This window comes from Cetorhinus maximus, chromosome 3 (genome assembly GCF_964194155.1).
Source record: "Cetorhinus maximus chromosome 3, sCetMax3.hap1.1, whole genome shotgun sequence".
NCBI lineage: Eukaryota > Metazoa > Chordata > Chondrichthyes > Lamniformes > Cetorhinidae > Cetorhinus > Cetorhinus maximus.
Window position 1 is genome coordinate 50,156,480 of NC_135881.1, and position 21,356 is coordinate 50,177,835.

Below are 21,356 nucleotides of genomic sequence, written 5' to 3' on the forward strand. Positions count from 1 at the left end.
ACCACTTAAGTACAAAGTTCTGTGTCTTATGCTGTCTATGAGACAAGAGCATACTTGATACAGCCAAGGTAATTAAAGAAAAAGCAACTCACTGGGTAACTTTGACTATGTCTCCTCATTCATGTTGATACGGACACACCCAGCAGTGAGAGATTCCTACATGAACTGTAATGTGCACTGGACTATACAAACTAATCAGGAATGTTGTGGCTCATTGCTGACTAAACAGAACACCACCTCTAAAAGGGTTCGATTGAATTGTCTCCTCAAAGCAACCTTGTGAGAGAAATAATGTGAATATTACAAAAGGGCAACAATGTGCTTGGTATGGAAGATTAGTATACCAGGCAGCCAGCTGTTTGAAAGGCACAGTACAGAAACTGGATCAATATCCACTAAATCGCATTGATCTGTTTTTATTATTTCTCACTGTAAATATAGATTCAAGCAGGGGAAACCAATCCTTGTAAACAGTTTTTCTGACCAGTCTATGTGCTTCTGCAAGTGTAATTTCCTGCCACTGAACTGGTTTTACAATTAAGGTCACGCTTAATCCAGATAGAGCCAAGACCAGTGGGAATTTAACTGAATCTGGTAAACCCTTGCAGCACTGAAGGGCTTTACTGTGCTCAAAGTTTAATCAAACCTGTCACGCAACACTCTTTCTAAAAGTAGATTAAAGGGGACAATGTTCCAGAAATTCTAGGTTTCTGAAAAAAATAAGGTGGAGGAGCTAACCTAGTGGCAGACTGCCTCTCCACTGCAGTCTTCATTACGAGAGAATTTAAGAACATTCTTGTTTGTACACAGGATGGCAGCCAAACAGCACTTTTCAACCATCTTCCACAGCACTAAATCGGTGATATGACCATGGTAATCACTTGACTAGTTTAAACTCTCGATGTTTACTCTAAACATGCAGCTTTCCCGACCTTCACTATAAGACAATGCTCTGTCTTTAAAAGCCATTCTGAAATAAACAGGGCAGCAAATTAATTGCAAGTCAATTATTGGTGTACAGTACATTTACAAACCAGATACTCAGGCATCTTTCATTTATATATATGTAGGATGGCTACATTTTAGCCACGTGTTACTTTTTCAATACTGTGCAGGTTTCTGCGTAACACTTCTAAAGGAATGGTACTGACTGAATTAAATGGGCTGCAATTATAATTTAATTTCTGTAACCACTATACTGCTTGTAGGAATGCTACAGAGATAAGTTACAAGTCATTGAGATAGTAAGATTTGAACATTTTTAAGGTTTGTATGTATCTACTTCCATTCAAGACTCACTACATGCAAGATAAGTTATTAAAAGAATGTTTTTGCTCAGGCTATGAATTGAAGTTCAATATAAAAACAGGAGTTTTGTTCATATCAGCGGCTCTGCAGCCACCAAGTTTCTGGTCTTGTATGCTCCACAGCAGTGGAGAGAAGCGGGAATTAGAGTGTAATATCCAAGCCACTCCCTTTGACGAGTTTAAACTGCCATTAGTAGAGGCCTGCCTGACATTTCTGCAGGGGAGAAGAACAAATTGCAAGTGCAATTAAGGCATTTAAAGTAAATCCAAAGAAAAAAAATGAAGTGTTACATTAATTTCCAGACTTTGTAATTGACGACAAGTTGCACACTCCATCCAGTGAATTCAGAACAAATGGTTCCTGAGTTTGCTTTGGATTTGGGAAGCTAATTCACACTAGCACCTCCAGAACCTGATCCAAGTCAGTAGCAATCCGTTAGTGTTGTGATGTCTTGACTCAAGTGCATGAAAAAATTTGATTGATTTTGTAGCCATTAAAAATATTTTTAGCACTGGCCCTGAAGCGACAACCAATTGGGATACCAGTTTAAGACACTGATATCTCTTCTCTTGTTTCCAGTTTGATTTTGCCTTCTGGGTCCTGAGTCCACATTTACACTGTGTTCTAAGATCTGCAGATCTGAAAACATGAGGTGCTGTGGTTCCAGAGTCAGGCCTACAAATTGATTCAATCCAGCAGGAATCTTGGTTTGTGGCAATGTTGAAGGTGACATCTGAATGCATGCTGAGTCTGGTAAATATTTAAGCCAAAGAATACAAAATCTGAAGTAATGAAGGAGTACTCCAGAAAATTAATTCTTTTAGAGTTGGGGAAAAGACAGTGTATAACAATACTAGAAGTTAACTTGGAAATCTTAATTTACCAAGCAGGGAAAAAAAAAACTAGACTCAAATGACAACATCCAAATTGCTTCTAATCAGTGTCTCCCTAGAGTCTTCAATTTTTGACACATCTAGGTTTAAAAAAGATAGGATCTGCATGCCATACACAAACAGATTATTCTTGAAAGCAAAGTGAGTAGCACTTGGGGATCAGTGAAGCTTGCAGTTAATGAATGGTTTATAAACTGCCCTGTGCCGTCAGGTCTGGCTATGTCACATAACTGGTTGTGCCTGTCTGATATTGAGACTAGAAATGCTTACCTTCACTGCATCAGTAAGGCATGGGGATTGGTATCTGACTGAATAGAAGGGGAAAATTGGAAATTCCTTCCAATGATTCAAGAAGATTCTTGCCCCAAAGCAGCTAATTCCTGTTTAACTTGTTAGATGTGCTAGTTACATTGACAACAAATATGTATAAGTTACAATTACATATAAATTCATACATCTAGAATTATATCAGACATTGTATTAATTATTTCAGATGTCTATTAAACAGGGACGATTTGTCACCAAGGAACATGAACAAGAGCAGGCAAATATTTATATCATGATGTCATGCAATAACCTGCTTTGACATGCACTCTAGAGGGGGAAAAAAACATTTGTAAAAGCTTTTTGGCAGACACATATCTTTAATGTGGTCAGAAAGTTTTAAGTTAAATACAGCTGGTTAGTTTTCTTCCCTCAGTATTATGGACACCTGCCCAGGTGCATCCTCCATGTAGCATACAAACTAACCACCATAACATTTCTCTCGGTTCAAATGTTTCAGTTCTGCAGCACAACATACCTGAAGATGGACTGCTGATTTACAAGAACTCTAGGGCAAAGTTTGATAAACAGGAGATCTTTCCTAGGGCTAACTTTCGTCATTTGAAAACATCGGAAACACATAAGTTAAAAAACAGTCAACAAAAATATATTTCAGTGGGGGAGGGAAGGAACCTAAGATCAGAAAGCTGGCAGCAGAATACAAGAAGAATGAGAACCTGCAGGCTGAGGCCCCCTTGCAAGGTCATCCCAGAGCCAGGCAGGTATACCCTGGTGATCGGAGGGGTGCATCTCCTAGCAGGAGTACCAGAACCTCAGGTACAGCCATTGCCCCCGTGAGGCCCCTCCATTGGCCATGGATTGACCATGAAAGGGGTCCATCCTATCCGAGAAGCCTATAGGGAGGCCACCATGAACTGTGAAAAACCCTGCCCACAGGTCGGAATCTTCCATTCTGGAGTCTAAGGTCAGAATTTTCCAGTCCCACCAAAGTGGGACTTTTGAATGGCTCATCACATCTGCCATGGCGGGACCCAATGCAGAGGGGCCGGAAAATCCCAGCCTAAGTCCTGCGGCAGGTGGGAAAGTTGGCGTGATTCCCACTGGGCAGCAGGACAACAGAACACGTGCGGTCTTCCGCTGTTCAGCTCATTAATTACGCATCCACGAAGAGCACGGTGAATCTCATGGCTGGGTGGGTACAAAGTCGCCAGTCCCGCCGCTACCTTATGGGGTTGAAAGTCCTGGCGTCATATTTAAATGGCAACCAGACAGCCATTCACTCATTGCAGGCCAGGAGCTCTGTATTACTCCTCCAGAGTCCTTGCAGCCACAGCTTGTATTGAAGAAGTTGGCAGATGTGAGCAACCACATCCCTGGACATACAAGGCACCTCCAGCATTGACTTCACTCATTTCTAGAGAAGAACACCACCTAAGATACACTCATGGTCAGACCAATGCTCATCATTGCAGTGGACCCTGTTCAGAAGCATCTTGACCTTCTTGAGGCCCCGTTGCCTCTTGCTGCTCAGGCCCTTGCTCTTCCTGGCCCTGTGCCAACTTGTGATGGGCCCTCCTTCTCCTCATTTAGTTGATTGCCACATGCAAGAAGCCTTCTTCTGACACTATTCTGCTTGCCTCCACTACCCTTGAGACCCTATAGAGAGACCATTGCCTTGGCAGCATAGAGTCCTTGTCAGCCATGACCATTCACCCGGGAGGATGGAAGTTTGGAGTCTGGAGTGAGCTGCTGTCCACCAGTTGTGCCCCTTGGAGGCATCCACCTCCCTCCCTTCATCACTGCCTCTGGCTGCAGCAGATGGCACGTGGCACAGAATATGCAGCAGCTCCAGACCTTGGCTGGGATTTCGATGTTATGAGGCCCATGAGTCGGCAAAAGCCTGCTGCCATATGAGCTTCACCACAGAGACAAGGACACAACTGAGAATGGTTGACATCTAATTGCCTCATAATTAGTCAGCCCTGAACTTCACCCACTTGAAAAGACCCTCCTCCCACTTCGAGGGGTCTCACTGGCTGACTAACTCCGTGGACAAGGTCAGATTTTAAAAATGGTGCACATCACATTCCAAACTCGCTCCACCACCTTCCACCTTCCCCCTGTCACCCAACAACTTTCCCCCATCACCCATGACCCACCCAATATCACCATTCCTCTCTCCTCTGTCACCCTGGACCCTATTACGATCCACCTACACATCCCTTCCCTCCTCTCAGAGCCGAAAGCTGTTCACATCCCCATGCCCATCCTGACCCTGTCCCCTCCCATTACCTGAGCTACCTGTCTAGTCCCCCTTTCTGACCGCCCCTCCATGAGACCTTCACCTACAAGATACTCACCCTGGACCTGCCACCCTACCTCACCACATTCCCCCCTCTGACTGTGACTGTTCCCTCCCATCACCAGTAGTCTGAGTTCTCTTCCCAGGACTACACCATTGACACCACCAGCCTCACCCTCTAGGACAATCTCTTCCCCTGCAACCCCTTTACCAGACACTCTTGTCAACCCCCTTCCCCAGAAGTGGATTATAATCCAAGCCCCTTTTTGGGACTATTCTAGATCAGGCACACTCCTGAGATGATCATCTCACACAGGCACCACAGGCACTTAAATGGGTCTGAAGAACTGATCCAACTCTTCCTGAAGAAAAGGAACCACCAAAGAATATTAGCATCTTCCAGATAGCCTTTTAAAAAAGTTTTAGCTAGATTATAGCAACCTGGATATTATAATGGTCCAGGCATCTCTCTTCAACAATGTACATCTCAACTGAAGGATATATGGAAACAGGTTCGAGTTTGGATACAGAGGCCCAGATGAGACAATATGCAGGGGTATTTTCTAAATTATATAAAGGTTTATTAAAGAACCAAACATGCAATTCACTTTTGAGGGTAATCGCAACATTGATAGTTCTAGGAAAAGAAAGTATAATTGTGTTTCCAGTAGAGAATCCAAGTCTTATTAATGTTACAAAGAGATATTTAAGATATCCATCAATACTTAAAGCAGTTTACCTTAAATCCCTGAGAGGCAGCTACCAAGTCTAGCAACATACCTCTATTCCAATTAAGGGGAGAACTATGATTACTACTCTACAACAGCTATGCTTTTACCTTGAGAGACACTGCATTGAATCCAACAAATCAAAAATTCCTGCTATGTGGTTCCTTTATTTATACCATAAAAGAACTGAACCAGCAGAAGCATGTTGAACACTCATGCTGGACAAAATCCTTTGTTTACGTCAACATCCTTAATTTTAGTCAACATTTTCAAACAAACTGGATACTGAGAGGTGCAGATCGTGGTCACTACACTCAATCTCCTGGATTCAGTTGTCAAGTTATTTAGGGTCATCCTTAAGGTTATCCATTGGTAGATTGTAGTATCTTACACTTAATGCATTGCTGAGATGATGTTCCTGTTTTTCAGCACTGCCTTGTGTTAGAGGATATACCATATCCTATGCTACAGGATGTTGTTGTCCTTGAGCACAGAATTATGCCCAGGAATGTTTATAAACTTCTAAATCTTTTTCCAGCAGTTGAACTCTGCTTTTAATTTTTAATCCCCATTTCATAGGAGAATCACCCTTACAACTCTGGATTTATAGCTGAATCCTTCACACCCACCCTTCTCCAGGTAGCTCTCCATCTCCTTCCCTGGACACACTACCCCCCCACTTCCCGCTTAGCCTGCCTCCAGTGTCCAGCTTTGGTGCAGTGTTTACTATCGGCACTTTATATGAGTGAAGTTATATAAGGTGTCCAAGAAGACGAAAGCAGCATTTACTGGCCTCAAAGCTGTGGAAGAGGTGAAGCTCACCAGATGCATGCCACTTATGTACAACTGTGAAAATTAACATTCTAAATGGTCGCTTGCGGGTACCTTAATTTGGAGGGTGAATTTAATTCTGGCGAGGTAGCCTTTTAATGAGCATGCTTGAGACGCTAATACGTGTAAATAGGGTTCCCGACATTGTGCGTCAGGAAGCGTGACTCACTTATAACCCGCCTTGAAAGTCGGGAGAACAAAATTCAAACAGACAGTTTATCCCGCTGTCAGGAAACACATTTTATGCCTCCTGCCAAATTAAGCGTCCCTGCCCACCACGATTCCTGTTCCCAGCAGGACTGGAAGATTCTGCCCACAGTCACTGTTATAGTGTATGAAAACACAGCACCATCTTGCACATATAGGGGTCCCACAAACAGCAATGATAAATTGACCAGATAATCTATTTTAGTTATGTTGGTTGAGGGGAAAAATGTGCCATGACATCTCCACAATCACCCAAAAAAGCAGATTTGTCTCAGTTTAAGGCCATATTTGAGACAGAACACCTCTGACATTGCAGAATTCCCTCAGTACTGCACTGACTTGTTAGCCTGGGTTAATGTGCTCAAGTCTCTGGTGTAGGACATGAACCAACAACCTTCTTAGCAGAAAGTACTGTAACACTGAGCTATGGTTGACACTTAAAAAGGATGCTTGAAAATGAACGTTATGCTCTGAACACTGGTTCCAGGATCAGCTAACACATTGGCAAAGCCACGAAGAGGCTTGTAAACATTATATTGTAGCACTGCTTTGTTGGTCAATGCAAGAGTTCTCATTGAATGAGATGCAATGAATGCAGTCTCAATCCACAATATATAATCAAATAACTGCCTCAGAGAATCATTTCAATCCAAATTGTCTTGACACACACAATCAGATGAAGATCAGGTCATATAGTTAAAATCAAATCTTAAATGTTACACATTTAAAACAAGGCAAAAGAAGGTTTAGTGATTCATATTACAGATAACCATTCTACAGTACTGACAGGTTATTGCAAATGTTCTGTGCTTCATTGCTGCTTGTGTCTTTTCTGCTCCCACAATAACCATATCCATTTTACAGATACAGCAAAAATGTCTGTGCTATGAGACAGAAATTTTCAATCTTTGTGATTGGTTTATTTTGACAAGTCTCAGCCTAAAAAGAAAAGCACTACACAAGTTGTGTCTTATTGGAGTTTCTGAAAAGCGGGCAAAGCGAATCATTACATAAGGTTTCATATCTGGATTTTTGTTTAACTTCAAGATTAAATAACAATGTAAATCCAGGTGAATAACTATTACATTTTGTCAGCATATTTTCTAATCTTGAAATAGCCTGAGAACCAGCAAATAACTCTAGACTACGTGTAATGACAACATCCCTTATCCAACAGAAACCACTCACAATAAAGGGATTACATTTTCCTGATTTGATTGTCAGCACAATTCAGAAAAAGGGCTACTGAATGTGCTTTGTGCTTGTGCAGAGAATGGAAGACTTGCAGTGTTTTCGAACAGCTAAGCCACCCCACCATTTTAACATGTCGATAATGCAGGCAACAGCTCACTGCTGCTTGTAAAAAAAAATGTTGCAGCTTGAAAAGGCTCAATTCTTCTAATTCAGGGCTTAAGCACCAACAGGTTTAAATACAACTCGCCAGTGACCCTAATTTTCACTAATTCATAATTAATGAAGTTTAATAAAATAATATTCCAGGTGAAATGCCCAACAATTAGGCTTGCCAACTCTGGCTGGACATATTCCAGGAGATGTTGGCAAAGTGACGTGAGCGGGTTCTACAGGTGACATCTCTGGGGAATAAGCAGGAGAAATTGTTTAATGGTGAATTTAAGGTTGAATACAAATAATGAACCTTCCTTTTTTTCCTTGTTGATATTTTTAATTCATTATTTTTTCATTGTATGCTAATATAAGAAACAAAGAATTAGGATGCTTCCTGGTGGATGTTTGCTCTGCCTGTTGTATTTTTCCCCAAATATAAGAGCATGCAGTGTCTTCCTGGGATGTGCTGATGGGTTTGTCCTGGGGGACAATTCTCTGTGCTATTTGATCAACAGCAATGCCTCAGCCTGCTCTTTGAGCTTCCTAACACAGGTCGAAGGTCACCACAGGAGACTTGTCCTCTGCCAGATGACTTGGAGCCTGCAGGGTCACCTGGAGCAATGCATTCTCCATCACCAGCACTTAGCTGGCCTTTTGCCTGGGAAAGCGAGACAAGTCACTGACTACCAGCGGTTTCCTGCCAGTTTAAGACTCCAGGCTGGAGATGGATTTGTGGACTTCGGAGGAGTGAGAGTTATCAACTACTCCAGACTGCTGATCTCAATCGCCGACCATGAGCTCTAGGAGATCCCCATGTTTCCAAGCTAGCTCCTCCAGGGACAGAGAAGCCGTTTGTTCACCCCCCCACAGGGAGTCTGTACAGGAACTTGGTTTCACTGTGATCTCACTTCTGATTAGACGTGCTGCACTGGATGTGATGTCACCACGTGGCAATGCCTCATGATGACGGGAGTTGTAACTTCTTTTGCCTCATTGATGGTTGCTGATGTCAAATTATGGGATTGATTTGTTTAAAACATTGTTTTAAAATCTCCTGGAATGTTTTCTTTGGCTACTTGGAGATTGGTGCCAATTCCAGTAGATTCCCGGCCATTCCAGGAGGGTTAGCACTCCTACCTACAATTGCCATATTACTGCATATTAACTTAAGAAACTTGTTGGATGGGTGGGGTATAAGCAATTATGTATATATATTTTTTTAAATTTTCCAAATCTTATTGTGTGCCTGAGGTATATAGCAGGACAAGTTGTTGCATAGCTTCCACTCTCTGCAACCTAAACTACTTATTCTTTTCAAATCAACAACTCGGAACTAAGTCTGATTACAGAAAGATCATGTTATAGCTTTGAATCTTTGAAGATCATTTCTCCAATTGTCAGGTCCATCACTGAAATAATCAAAAACAATTTGTTAAATTAAGAGGGGCATCCGCTAATGCTCATGCCAATTTACAGCATTATTTTGTTTTATTCATTCATGAGATGTGGGTGTCATTGGAATGGCCACCATTTATTGCCCATCCCTAATTACCCATGAGAAGGTGATGGTGAGCCATTTTTTCTTAAGCATAGTCCATGTGATGCAGGTACACCCAGAGTATGTCTTTATAACTAGAACTGTAAAGTTAAAGTTAAAATTGAAACATGGTGCCCAAAGAATTGAGGGGTGCAGCATCTCACCTAAGAGCTGAGGTGCACTCATCCTGATCCTCTTCGTAGACCCTACCAAAGTTTGACAGGTTAGGAGGGGCCTATTTGCATCCTCCTCTCCCACCATTCCTCCCCCAAATCTGAGGCTGAAAATGCATTTTACCATTTTGTTTTCAAGGTTCTCCAATGTTTTTAAATCCCTTGTTGCCCCTTCTAATGACATTTCTATCCAATGCACTAGCAGGCTCTCTCTCGGCAGCAGGAATTCCATGAAGTTCCTGCCATCCATGTGATATAACTCTTAATCCAGTTTGTGGTAGTACCAAAGTGGCCGACAGAAGTCCTATCCTGCTGTGAAAAGGAATATCTAGTTCTTGATGTCAAACCACGAATGTGAAGTTTCCATGGTTTTCAAAGCCCTTGGATTCAGTTAGTGGGTGTCAGCTGTAGCTCAGAGATAGTACTTTTGAATCAGAGGTTCATAGGTTCAATCGGAGAAATCTGAGCACGTAATCTAGGCTGACATTCTTAGTGAAGTACTGAGGGAGTACTGCACTGTTAGAGGTGTTGTCTTTCAGGGGACATTAAATCAAGGCCCCATCTCCCTCCTCAAGTGGGCAATGAAGAGGCAGTGGCGTAGTGGTATTGGCTAATATTCCAGAGACCCTGGGGTCCTGGGTGGTTCAAATCCCACCATGGCAGATGGTGAATTCAATAAAAGATCTGGAATTAAAAGCCTGATGATGACCATATTGCCAATTGTTGTAAAAATCCATCTGGTTCACTAATGTCCTTTAGCTGGTTTGACCATGTGACTCTGGACCCACAGCACTCTTAAATGCCCTCTGAGGGCAATTAGGGGTGGACAATAAATACTGGCCTAGCCAGTGACCATGAACGAATAAAGAAAAGTTGAACAGACTTACCAAACCAACTAATTCAGGTAGATACAATCATGGCTTTCAAAAGAGTTTTTGATAATTATCTGAAGAGAAAAAACTTGCAGGGCTATGGAGAAAAGCAGGGAAGTGGAACTAGGCATTGGTACGACAGGCTGAATGCCCTCATTCTATGCCGTAACTATTCTATGGATTACATAATTGGCTGAATCTTATAATTTTGCACTGGGGGCATGGCTAGGTTTGTAAGCATGCCTGATTCAGGCAAATTGAATCTTGAGCCAATGTAAAAGAACATGGAAAACACAAATACAAATGCTTTGGGCACAACTCAGATTTAAAATTCTCCAATCATTTGTACTGGTTCACCCGACTCGACTTGGATTGCTCTGATTTTACTGATGTGAATGAGTGGAGAGTCCATCTCAATATATTCAATCGCATATAGATAGCCTTTTACATACCGAAATCCCACAGCATTGTCAGGTGATAATGCCACCACCAGCATTAATACCCCATAATACAAATTTACACTTGTCAACCACTACAATCACTCTTTCAACAAGTCTTATGCATCATGAAAGGAAAACTTAAATAATTACAAACAATTCTTGTTGAAAGGCATAAAGATTGTTAGGAAAGCATTTTCTTTTATTCATAAATATCACTTACATCACAAAAGCATTGTACTTGCATAGCATCATAAAACACTGCTGTGCCTGATTCTTTCTTTCCCAGGTTAGAGAGTTTGATTGAGATCAATTTGCTAAATCAAATATTAAATCAGGAATTCACCTTCCTCTTCATTACTTTGAATCACTCGTGAAATCATTGAGCAAATCCTCAATCACATGGATTCAAACTGAATTCAATGATATAGCTTGCTATTACTCTTTTTAAATTTGAGTTATTTCTTGGGCCACACATGACCATGGTTGAGGAGACAACACTGAGGTCCCAGGCCTGCAATGGTGCCACTTCAACTGGCCTCTAGGACCCAGGAGAACCGACAATGAGTTGTACTAAATAAAGCATGGATACGTTGCATATTGAAGACTAATTTATTGTCCATTCAAATAATGTTTATTAAGCACATTGGTTTTCCTCGCACTATTTAAAGGGAAATTGATACCACTAAAGTTTAGATGACAAAGCCTTTTCTTTAAAAAAATGAACACATATGGTATGACATCATCTGCAATGAAAATTGCCATGCCTTCAAATCATCATTGTCACTTCAACACGTAACACTGCATGTCAATATTGATCATAGGTCTAATAGCCTGGTCTCTGCATTATTGTGGCAATTTCTTTGTAAGTCACCAGAATGCCTCAATTAAATTACAGACTTGTAATCCTCTGCCAGGTATCAATTGTACTGTAGGCCTATGTTAATATATATATTTTCATTACTCTGCTTTTGAAGATCATTTATTAGTTTACTGACCATACTCACCAACCTACTAACAAATAGTCAAAGAGCACCCTTTGCTTTCAGGTAGATTCTTATTAGTGCAAAGTCACCTATTGAATAAAAGAATTACCTCAAGACATTAGTTGGATGGACAGCATGTTCTATTGATTTAACCATGGCAAAATCAGGGCAGTTAATTGAAAACCAAACATTAACAAAGAATCTGGGCTTATACTCAAATAAAAAAGCACAATCTCTTTGCGAATATTTTAATTAATGCAGTTCTATCAAAGCATTACATTAAGACATGCAACAGTGAAGTTGAAATTTAGTTATTGGGCGAAAGGCTTCATGACTTCATCTTCAATCTTATCTGCTCATTCCCTGTTCTCTAGTATAAAACAGAAAACATGAACCCACCTTGAAGTAAGGCAGCTCAATGCATTTGCAGAGCACCAAGTGACCTTCCACCACATAAGAAACAATTCACTTATTTCCATGACATTTAGCAGTTATCTAATTACAAAAACATATGAAAGGAAGAGGAAGAAACTCTAGGATGTCCTCTTTGTCAAATAATGTCAAAAAGACACTATTTCAACTATCAGTCCACCACAGGAAACACATTCACTAACTTTACAAGAACATTAATCTTCCAACGAATTTAAACATTCTATTTTGACACCATCTTCTTTGCTTTAATAATTGATAAAATATGCATGTTGTTATGAGGCTGAAAGATTAATTGTGCACATCACATGAAACATGTCACTTCAAACTCAAGTAAAATGAACAGACTTAGATATCGAGAAGTCTCAAATTATGCTCCTGCATTTTGATAATATCCATTAAAATCAAGTTAAAAGGATTTTGCAAAAAGGTTAATTATAAGAAGCGCCTATAGAACACATTTTTTGAAGTTACTAAATTCATTATTTGTACTAAAATAATACATTTCAAAGTGCATGAATTGGCAACAGAACAGAGACTATGGAGGGAATTGTTAAACTGTTCAATATGAAGTATATCTGTGTAAGTAGAAACCTAGCTGGTTTGAAATATAAGCAGAGCTGCAGCTGTTCTGTTTGTCGGTCACTGATCAAACCCTATAAATTACAAGGAAACCTGTGTATTACCCATATAATCACAAAAGATGGCACCAGCCTAGATCTTTTTACCATTACCAGACTTCAAAACAATCCTAAGACAGCTGCCTCAATGAACTTTAACACTGACAAAACGTTACTTGTGACTTATTACTAACACTATCTGCAATTCATCAACTTTGCATTTCAAGCAAATCTAATTGAAGTTAAAATGGCTAAAAAATGTGGCATCAATCCAGGCACTCACCTCAGGGAGTTTGCACGTTACTGATCACATTTCTTCTCAATGTTTCCACTTCACAGGTGCCTATGAACTGACTTTATGATTTTAGGATCTCAGTTATCTGCCACTAGGCCCTAATTACTTATACTCCTCCCAATCAGCCTTGAAGTAACTTTTTTACACTAACTGGCAGAGTTAACACTTGAGCACAAGATGTTATCAGAGTCACTCAGTGGGGATTCATCACTGGAGTGAAGTTGTTTGCTTGTTGTGAACTGATGAATGACATATGATAAGCACAAAAGGAAGGTAGTTTTACATTTCGGGCTCACTTAATAATGGGAAGCTGCTTTTTCTAACACCAGTGTCACTTTGACTGCAAGCATGTCTTATGACCATAACTTCAAATATTGTTGAGGAACATCAAAATGACAGATGATTTCAAGTATAGTTGCTAACATTTTGACTAGACGATAAACTCAACAGAATGCAAAAAAGGTCTCCCAGTAAAACTGCCCGAAGCACTTCAAGGCATGCAACTAAATTATGCTTCAAGACACTAAGAACCAACCTCACTATACCTGTAACTTCTCTGTGATACTGGGATTGATGTAAATATTCCTTGTGTCTCCAAACTCTTCAAAACACTTCCACTTACTTCAAGATAATCCTAATTGGGACAGAAGTTTCCCCTTCTTCATGCATCAAATGAATTAGCTACTTTGGTAATCTGAAGACTAAATACTTACATGAACTTCCCTCCCAGCCTAAAGGGCTTCCTCACAGCCAACATGTGCAGTGAACTGCACCAACATGCCCTTTCAACTGTGACATCAGCAGAATCCATGGTTACCAGCACTCCTCTACCTGTATGTATGCAAAAGCTTTACCTGTCAGACCTGCTTCTCCACTTGAAATGACAAACCACACTGTTAAAAACAAGCTGTATGGCCTCTGTTGCTTTGAATATGCAGAATGCTATCAATTCAAATTTAGAGCAATGTCATATTATTGCAATCGTTGGCATGTTAAGACCAAAATTTGCATTTTGGGATCAGTTTTTTTGAAAACAAACCATAATTTGGGAAAACGTGCATTGCTTCCACTGGAGTTAGACAGCTTGTCTTAACTTGTGAAAATGATTCCGGTTGGAGTTGTGATAAGATGCTAGATATTAGTGTTATAAGCATATTTTTTTAAAACTTGCTACTTTTAGAAAGCAATGATTTTTTTTTATCAGTACAAAATAACTAAGCCTTTTGCTTTGGAAGGTGACAGAGGTAATTTGTGGAATAAAAGAAAATCAGCAATCAAGCTTCTTACCAAGTCTCCTGGTAGATGGAGTCCTTTAATGGCATATACTGATTATTTGGTATTGAAATACATGTGGAAAACCTCAGTTTAGTGTTAAACACCGTGTGTGTCTTTGTGTAAGGACCAGGGGTGTCACAGCCAGCAATTTATAGCCCCAGCTTGTCTGTTGAAGAAATTCTATCTTTGGTGGACTTCACATTAATCACACAGTGATACACAGAATTACACACGATTCCGTTAGATTTAGAATAGAGAAACAGGCCATTCAGCCTAGCTGGTCTGTGTCAGTGTTTATGCTCCACACACAAGGCAGCTCTCACTCTTTTTCATCTCACTCTACCTGCATAACATTCTACCCATTTCTGGGAATACAAGTGGAACATTCAGCCTTTGAGCCTGTTTCAAGTTCATTTAGATCATGAATGAGCTATATCAAAACTCCAACTCTGCTTTGATTCATAATATTCCTCAATATCCTTGCTTAACTAAACTCTAACAACCTCAGTTTTCAAATTTTCAATTCATCTAGATTTGGAGCTTTTGGGGAGAGGTTTCCAAATTTCCACCACCTCTCGTGTTAAGAAATACTTTCTGACGTCACCCCTGAATGGCCTGGCTCCAATTTGAAGGTTATGCCCCTTGTTCTGAACCACCCAGCAGAGAAAATAATTTCTCTCAATGTACCCTATCAAATACTTGGATCATCCTAAACACTTCAATGAGATCACCCCTTAATCTTCTATATTCAAGGGGATATAAGCCTCATCTATGCAATTTGTCTTCATAATTCAACCCTTTTAGCACCAGTGAATCTGCATTGTATCCCCAAGTACTTATCTAGACTCCCCTTAAATGCATCTGTACTATTTGCCTCGCCCACTCCACGTGGTAGGAAATTTGACATTCTAACCATGTGCTGCGTAAAGCTATTTCTCTGCAATTCCTTAGTGGATTTATGAGTGACTCTCTTAATTATGACTTCTAGTTTTGAACTGTCTCACAAGTGGAACCACCTCCTCTATATCTACCCTAATAAATCCTTTCATAATTTAAAAGACCTCTATTTCCTCTGGAGATAAGAGTCCAAGCTTGTTCAGTCTTTCCTGACTGCTTAACAAAAGACCTTTCCTTTTGATGCTGGATTAATAACATTGACTATTTCTGCTCAGTCTACTATGTACACAGAATACCCACTAAAGATGAGGAGAGGAATAAGGCAATCATAGTGAATAAGCTATTCAAAAAAAATAAATAACTTTTATGTTTCACCATGCATATCCTCGGGATGTCCCTAATTGATTTACAGCCAATTAATTACTTTTGCAACTGGGAGAGCATAGCACCCTCCACAAGGGCTCAGGGTATGAGCAGTCCAAGCAACTGAATGTCTCCTTAATCATTGAAGATTGAAACATTGTTATTAAGCAGCACAGAATCTGTGCAAAGAAGTGTCAGTTAGAATATTTAATTCAATGTAAAACCATGTACTGAATGTGAAACAGGAGAAAGATAGATGGGATTAAGAAAGAAAAATAGAAAAAACAAAATGTTATTCTTTTTATTTTTGGAAGTCTCTAACCATTATTAAAATCTGGAGGAATAAGACTCCACAATTGTAAAAGTTAATCTTCAGTGGCACAGAGGTTGTTTTGCAGTAATGAAGAAATATCACAACAATAAAAATTACACTGGAATGGACAAGTCCCAACTTTTTCTGATGAGTTTTGTGGGCATTTATCAAGTAAGTACAGCAACTTCAAATTGCTTCATGTGTTTCAATGCTGAGTCTCTCACTGAGTATAGCACAGCTTTTAAAGGCAAAGGGAAATGGGCCCAGCAAATTACTGCTTTCCACATTTAACTGCGCATGTGCGGTCATTGGAAGTTGTTGTCCAACTTGCACTTTAATTATAGTGTGCACTGTTAGCCTCACTGTCATTTTTACAGGAAAATCCAGCCCATTGGCTTGTATGAACCAGACACTCTACTCCAATCAACTAAGGGATGATGCTCTGCAAACTTGCTACAAGCAAATAGTAGTCTTGCTGCAACTGGTGTCCTACAAACTAGGGGTTTGTCCCTTTGTAGCTCTGATCTTGCCATTTGTTGCTCTTGGCCAAGCATTAATGAAGTTATCATCTACAAAGTCAACAGCAGAGAATGGGAAGTATTCACCCAACTTATGGCCTAAAATCCTAAAGTTCAGTTTTAAAGTTTGAAAAAAGGAAAGTTAAAAATTATTCAGACATGTCTCCTCACGTGACAATGTCACATCAGCTGGGACATATTTATGAATTGTCAAAAAAAATTCTATTTATTTGATAACACTTTCATGAACCCTCATCCCGCCTGTGGGTGAGGTTTCACGAAAAACGCGAAGGCTGCTTGGGCTCTTCGACTCCGCTCCAACCTTAAGGTAGGACAGGCAGCCCTGTCAATTAGTTTAGTTGGTGTATTAAATGCCTTAACAGGCCACTGACAGTTCGGCAGGCGCGCAGCCGCCTCCGGCGCACGCCTGCCGAACGGAAGATCGGAATGACTCGCAGTGATGTTGGGAAGCCCATTAAATCTGCTTCTCTCTCCACAGATGCAGGCAGACCTGCTGAGTGTTTCCAGCATTTTCTGCTTTTATTAACTCCCTTTCTGTTGTGGTTACAGTTCTTTATCTATATTACAGAATCATAAGAAGACTGATTAACTAATAGCTAGTCAATAGAAGGTGGCAAGAAGCCAGCAGCAGTAAAATATTGATTGCTGTCACTTGGGTGCAATTAAAAGAACAGTCAAAATAAATTACAGTAAACTTCATTTTCAAATCTTATTAATCTTCATTCAGGCAATGTCTAAAGAATTTTAGATTATCATATACTGCTTTCTGTTACAACCAGATAAGTTAGGCAGATCTTAAAATGTCTTTGAAATATTATCTTCTCCTAAATCCATTATCATCATGTTGCTAAGCAGCCCTTGCAGCATAAATTAATATTCTAACACATGAGACTCTGACATTATTAAAGCTAACTTCAATTTGGAATAAGCACCACCAGGAATTAATTCTTAAATCTGGAATTGAAGACTGAATGAGAATATTACTTCCACCAATCGGCCTCCAAATTTACAGTTTCAAGTCACTTTTAATTCAAACTGCTTTTGCGTAACTGTTGATGATTACTAATAAATGGAAGCTTCAAAACTGGTAGATCTACTTACTGGTCAACAAAAGCACCATTTCCCAAGTTAATGTCACACAATCACTTATGTCAGTCGTTGAACACCAAGCTGGCCAAGTCCTAAAGAGCATACCTGCTAGACTGGGTATGCGGCAGGTAGTGAGGGAACCAATAGGAGGGAAAAACATACTTGACCTCATCCTCACCAACCTGCCTGTCGCAGATGCTTCTGTTCATGGCAGTATCGGTAGAAGTGACCACCACAAGGTCCTTTTGGAGACGAATTCCCATCTCCACATTGAGGATACCCTCCATCGTGTTGTGTGGCACTACCACCGTGCTAAATGGAATAGATTTCGAACAGATCTAGCAACTCAAGATTGGTCAAACATAAGATGCTGTGGGCCATCAGCAGTAGCAGAATTGTACTCAACCACAATCTGTGACCTCATGGCCCAGCATATATCCACTCTACCATTACCATTAAGCCAGGGAATCAACCCTGGTTCAATGAAGAGTGCAGGAGGGTATGGCAGGAGTAGCACCAGGCATACCTAAAAAATGTGGTGTCAACTTGGTGAAGCTATAACACAGGACTGCTTTCATGCCAAACAGCATAAGCAGCAAGTGATGGACAGAGCTAAGCGATTCCGCAACCAACGGATCAGATCTAACCTCTGCAGTCCTGCCACACCCAGTCATGAATGATGTTTTTTTTAATATTCATTCAAGGGATATGAGCTTCACTGGATAGGCCAGCATGTATTGCTCATTCCGAATTGCCCTTGAGAAGGTGGTGGCGAGCTGCCTTCTTGAACAACTGCAGTCCAGGTGACAGTTAAACAGCTCACTGGAGGAGGAGGCTCCATATATATCCCCCTCCTCAATGATGGAAGAGCCCAGTATATCAGTGCAAAATATAAGGCCGAAGCATTTGCAACAATCTTCAGCCAGAAGTGTCAAGTGGATGATCCATCTTGGCCTCCTCCCCAAGTCCCCAGCATCACAGCATCAGCCAATTTGATTCACTCCACGTAATGTCAAGAAACAGCTGAAGGCACTGGATGCTGAAAAGGCAATGGGCCCTGACAATATGTCAGCAATAGTACTGAAGACTTGTGCTCCAGAACTTGCCATGCCCCTAGCCAAGCTGTTCCAGTACAGCTACAACATTGGCATCTACTCAGCAATGTGGAAAATTGCCCAGGTATGTCCTGTACACAAAATGCAGGATAAATCCAACCCAGCCAATTACCATCCCATCAGTCTACTCTCGATCATCACAACATGATGGAAGGGGTCATCAGCAGTGCTATCAAGTGCCACTTGCTTAACAATAACCTGCTCACTAATGCTTAGCTTGGATCTGCCAGGGCCACTCAGCACCTGACCTCATTACAGCCTTGGTTCAAACATGGACAAAAGAGCTGAACTCCTAAGGTGAGGTGAGAGTGACTGCCCTTGACATCAAGGCAGTATTTGACCGAGTGTGGCATCAAGGAGCCCTGGCAAAACTGGAGTCAATGGGAATCAGGGGGAAAATCCTCTGCTGGTCATACCTAGCATAAAAGAAGATGGTTATGGTTGTTGGAGGTCAATCATCTCAGTTCTAGGACATGACTGCAGGAGTTCCTCAGGGTAGTGTCCTAGGCCCAGCCACCTTCAGCTGCTTCATCAATGACCTTCCTTCCATCGTAAGGCCTGAAGTGGAGATGTTTGCTGATGATCACACAATGTTCAGCACCATTGGCAACTCCTCAGATACTGAAGCAATGCATGTCCAAATGCACCAAGACCTGGACAATATTCAGGCTTAGGCTGACGAGTGGCAAGTAACATTCACGCCACACAGGTGTCAGGCAATGACCATCTCCAACAAGAGAGAATCTAACCATTGCCCCTTGACATTCAAATGGCATTACCATCACTGAATCCCCCACTATCAACATTCTGGGGGTAACCATTGACCAGAAACTGAACTGGACTAACCATATAAATACTGTGGCTACAACAGCAGATCAGAGACTAGATCTTGTGGCAAGTAACTCACTTCCTGACTCCCAAAGCCTGTCCGCCATCTACTAGGCACAAGTCAGGAGTGTGATGGAATACCCTCCACTTGCCTGGATGAGTGCAGCTTCAACAACACTCGTGAAGCTTGACACCATCTAGGATAAAGCAGCCCACTGGATTGGCACTTCATCAACCAACATTCACTCTCTCTACCACTGACGCACAGTAGCAGCAGTGTGTACCATCTACAAGATACACTGCAGGAACTCACCAACACTCCTTAGACAGCACCTTCCAAACCCACAATCACTACCATCTAAAAGGACAAGGGCAGCAGATACATGAGAACACCACCACCTGGAAATTCCCCTTCAAGCCATCCTTACTTGGAACTACATCACCTTTCTTTCACTGTTGCTGGATCAAAATCCTGGAACTCCCTTCCTAACAACACTGTAGGTGTACCTACACCACTTGGACTGCAGCGGTTAAAGAAGGTAGCTCACCACCACCTTCTCAAGGGCAATTTGGGATGGGCCAAATGCTGGCCTAGCCAGCAACGTCCACGTCCCATGAATGAATACGAAAAAATTATGCATAACAAAGGAAGGAACTCCTTTAGTGGATAATGATCATTGCTGGCAACATGTCACACAGAACTTTATCCCAGGAAACTTCTGGCAGATAGTCAGGAAGGCAGGTATTTTATAGTTTGTTCTATTGTATAATACATGGGTTGGCAATGAATAGAATTAGACCATTTTTCTATTCTCCTTGCTGTATGAGGAAGTTGTGCAACATTTGTACACGTTAAGGCATGATGTTCAATGCCAAACTTGTAGTTAGCTAGTTAACATAAAGGCCAATAATGTGCAAAAATAATCATGAATACCCATGTTTGCTAAGTATTCATGTATATGTTGTTCCGCATTTTAACCTACAATATTTGCTTGACTACATTCCTTCTTACAAATTCTTGTATTAAATTTTCCAACCTTACGTTTATGAAGGCCAGCTGCAACAATCTTTCTGTGGGGCTGCAGATGGACTAAGTGCTAATTCAAAAGGGAATTGCAGTTAAAACTTGCCAGATACTTTCAGCTTAAGCTGAAACTCTCTGCATGTCTACACATAATGAATTCTTCAGGAGTTGAAGTTGCTGTTCTTTTAATGACTATCTTAGCCTGATCATGAGCCGATAACCCCAGCATTAGTTGTCATGGTGCCTACTGCAAGACTGTTTGCATTTTTTCTCTCTTTTAACACAACCATACACACACAAACGATTGCCCCAGCTCCAACCTGCTTTTATCAATGTCATGCAGAAGTCTACTGACTGAAATAAGTTAATAAACTCTCCTCATGCTACCTGACCTTGAGTATTTCCAGCATTTTCTGTTTTCATTTCAGGTTTCCAGCATCTGCAGCATTTTCCCTTTTGAGTGCTGTTAAACTATTTGACACCATACATCCTCTATGTGACAATGACATTAACTACTTTTTGAGCATTGAAAATATGACAACTTTACCTAACTCCACTCAATATCTTCAGAGCGAACACTGTATGGAAGTCAAATTGTCTGAGGCGGAATGTCACAGGAAATCATAGCTTTTCTTCACAGATTGTTTGAACCCTCAAACTGGG

The 21,356-nt window shown here is 40.9% G+C and overlaps 1 protein-coding gene across 12 annotated transcripts in view; it reads right to left on the reverse strand.

Moving 5' to 3' along the window:
- LOC144678302 (sickle tail protein-like) overlaps positions 1-21,356 on the reverse strand; it is a 599,821-nt gene that overhangs the window by 282,106 nt on the left and 296,359 nt on the right. Inside the window, exon 1 of one of the 12 annotated variants that reach the window (XM_078538175.1) lies at positions 13,964-14,024. The exons of 7 other annotated variants lie outside the window; for them this stretch is intronic. The gene's annotated coding sequence lies outside the window, so the exon portion shown is untranslated. Of the gene's footprint in view, positions 1-92; positions 114-13,238; positions 13,300-13,795; positions 13,934-13,963; positions 14,025-21,356 lie in introns of those variants that run through there. 4 more of the 12 variants (XM_078538180.1, XM_078538193.1, XM_078538186.1 and 1 more) reach the window with 4 other exon arrangements.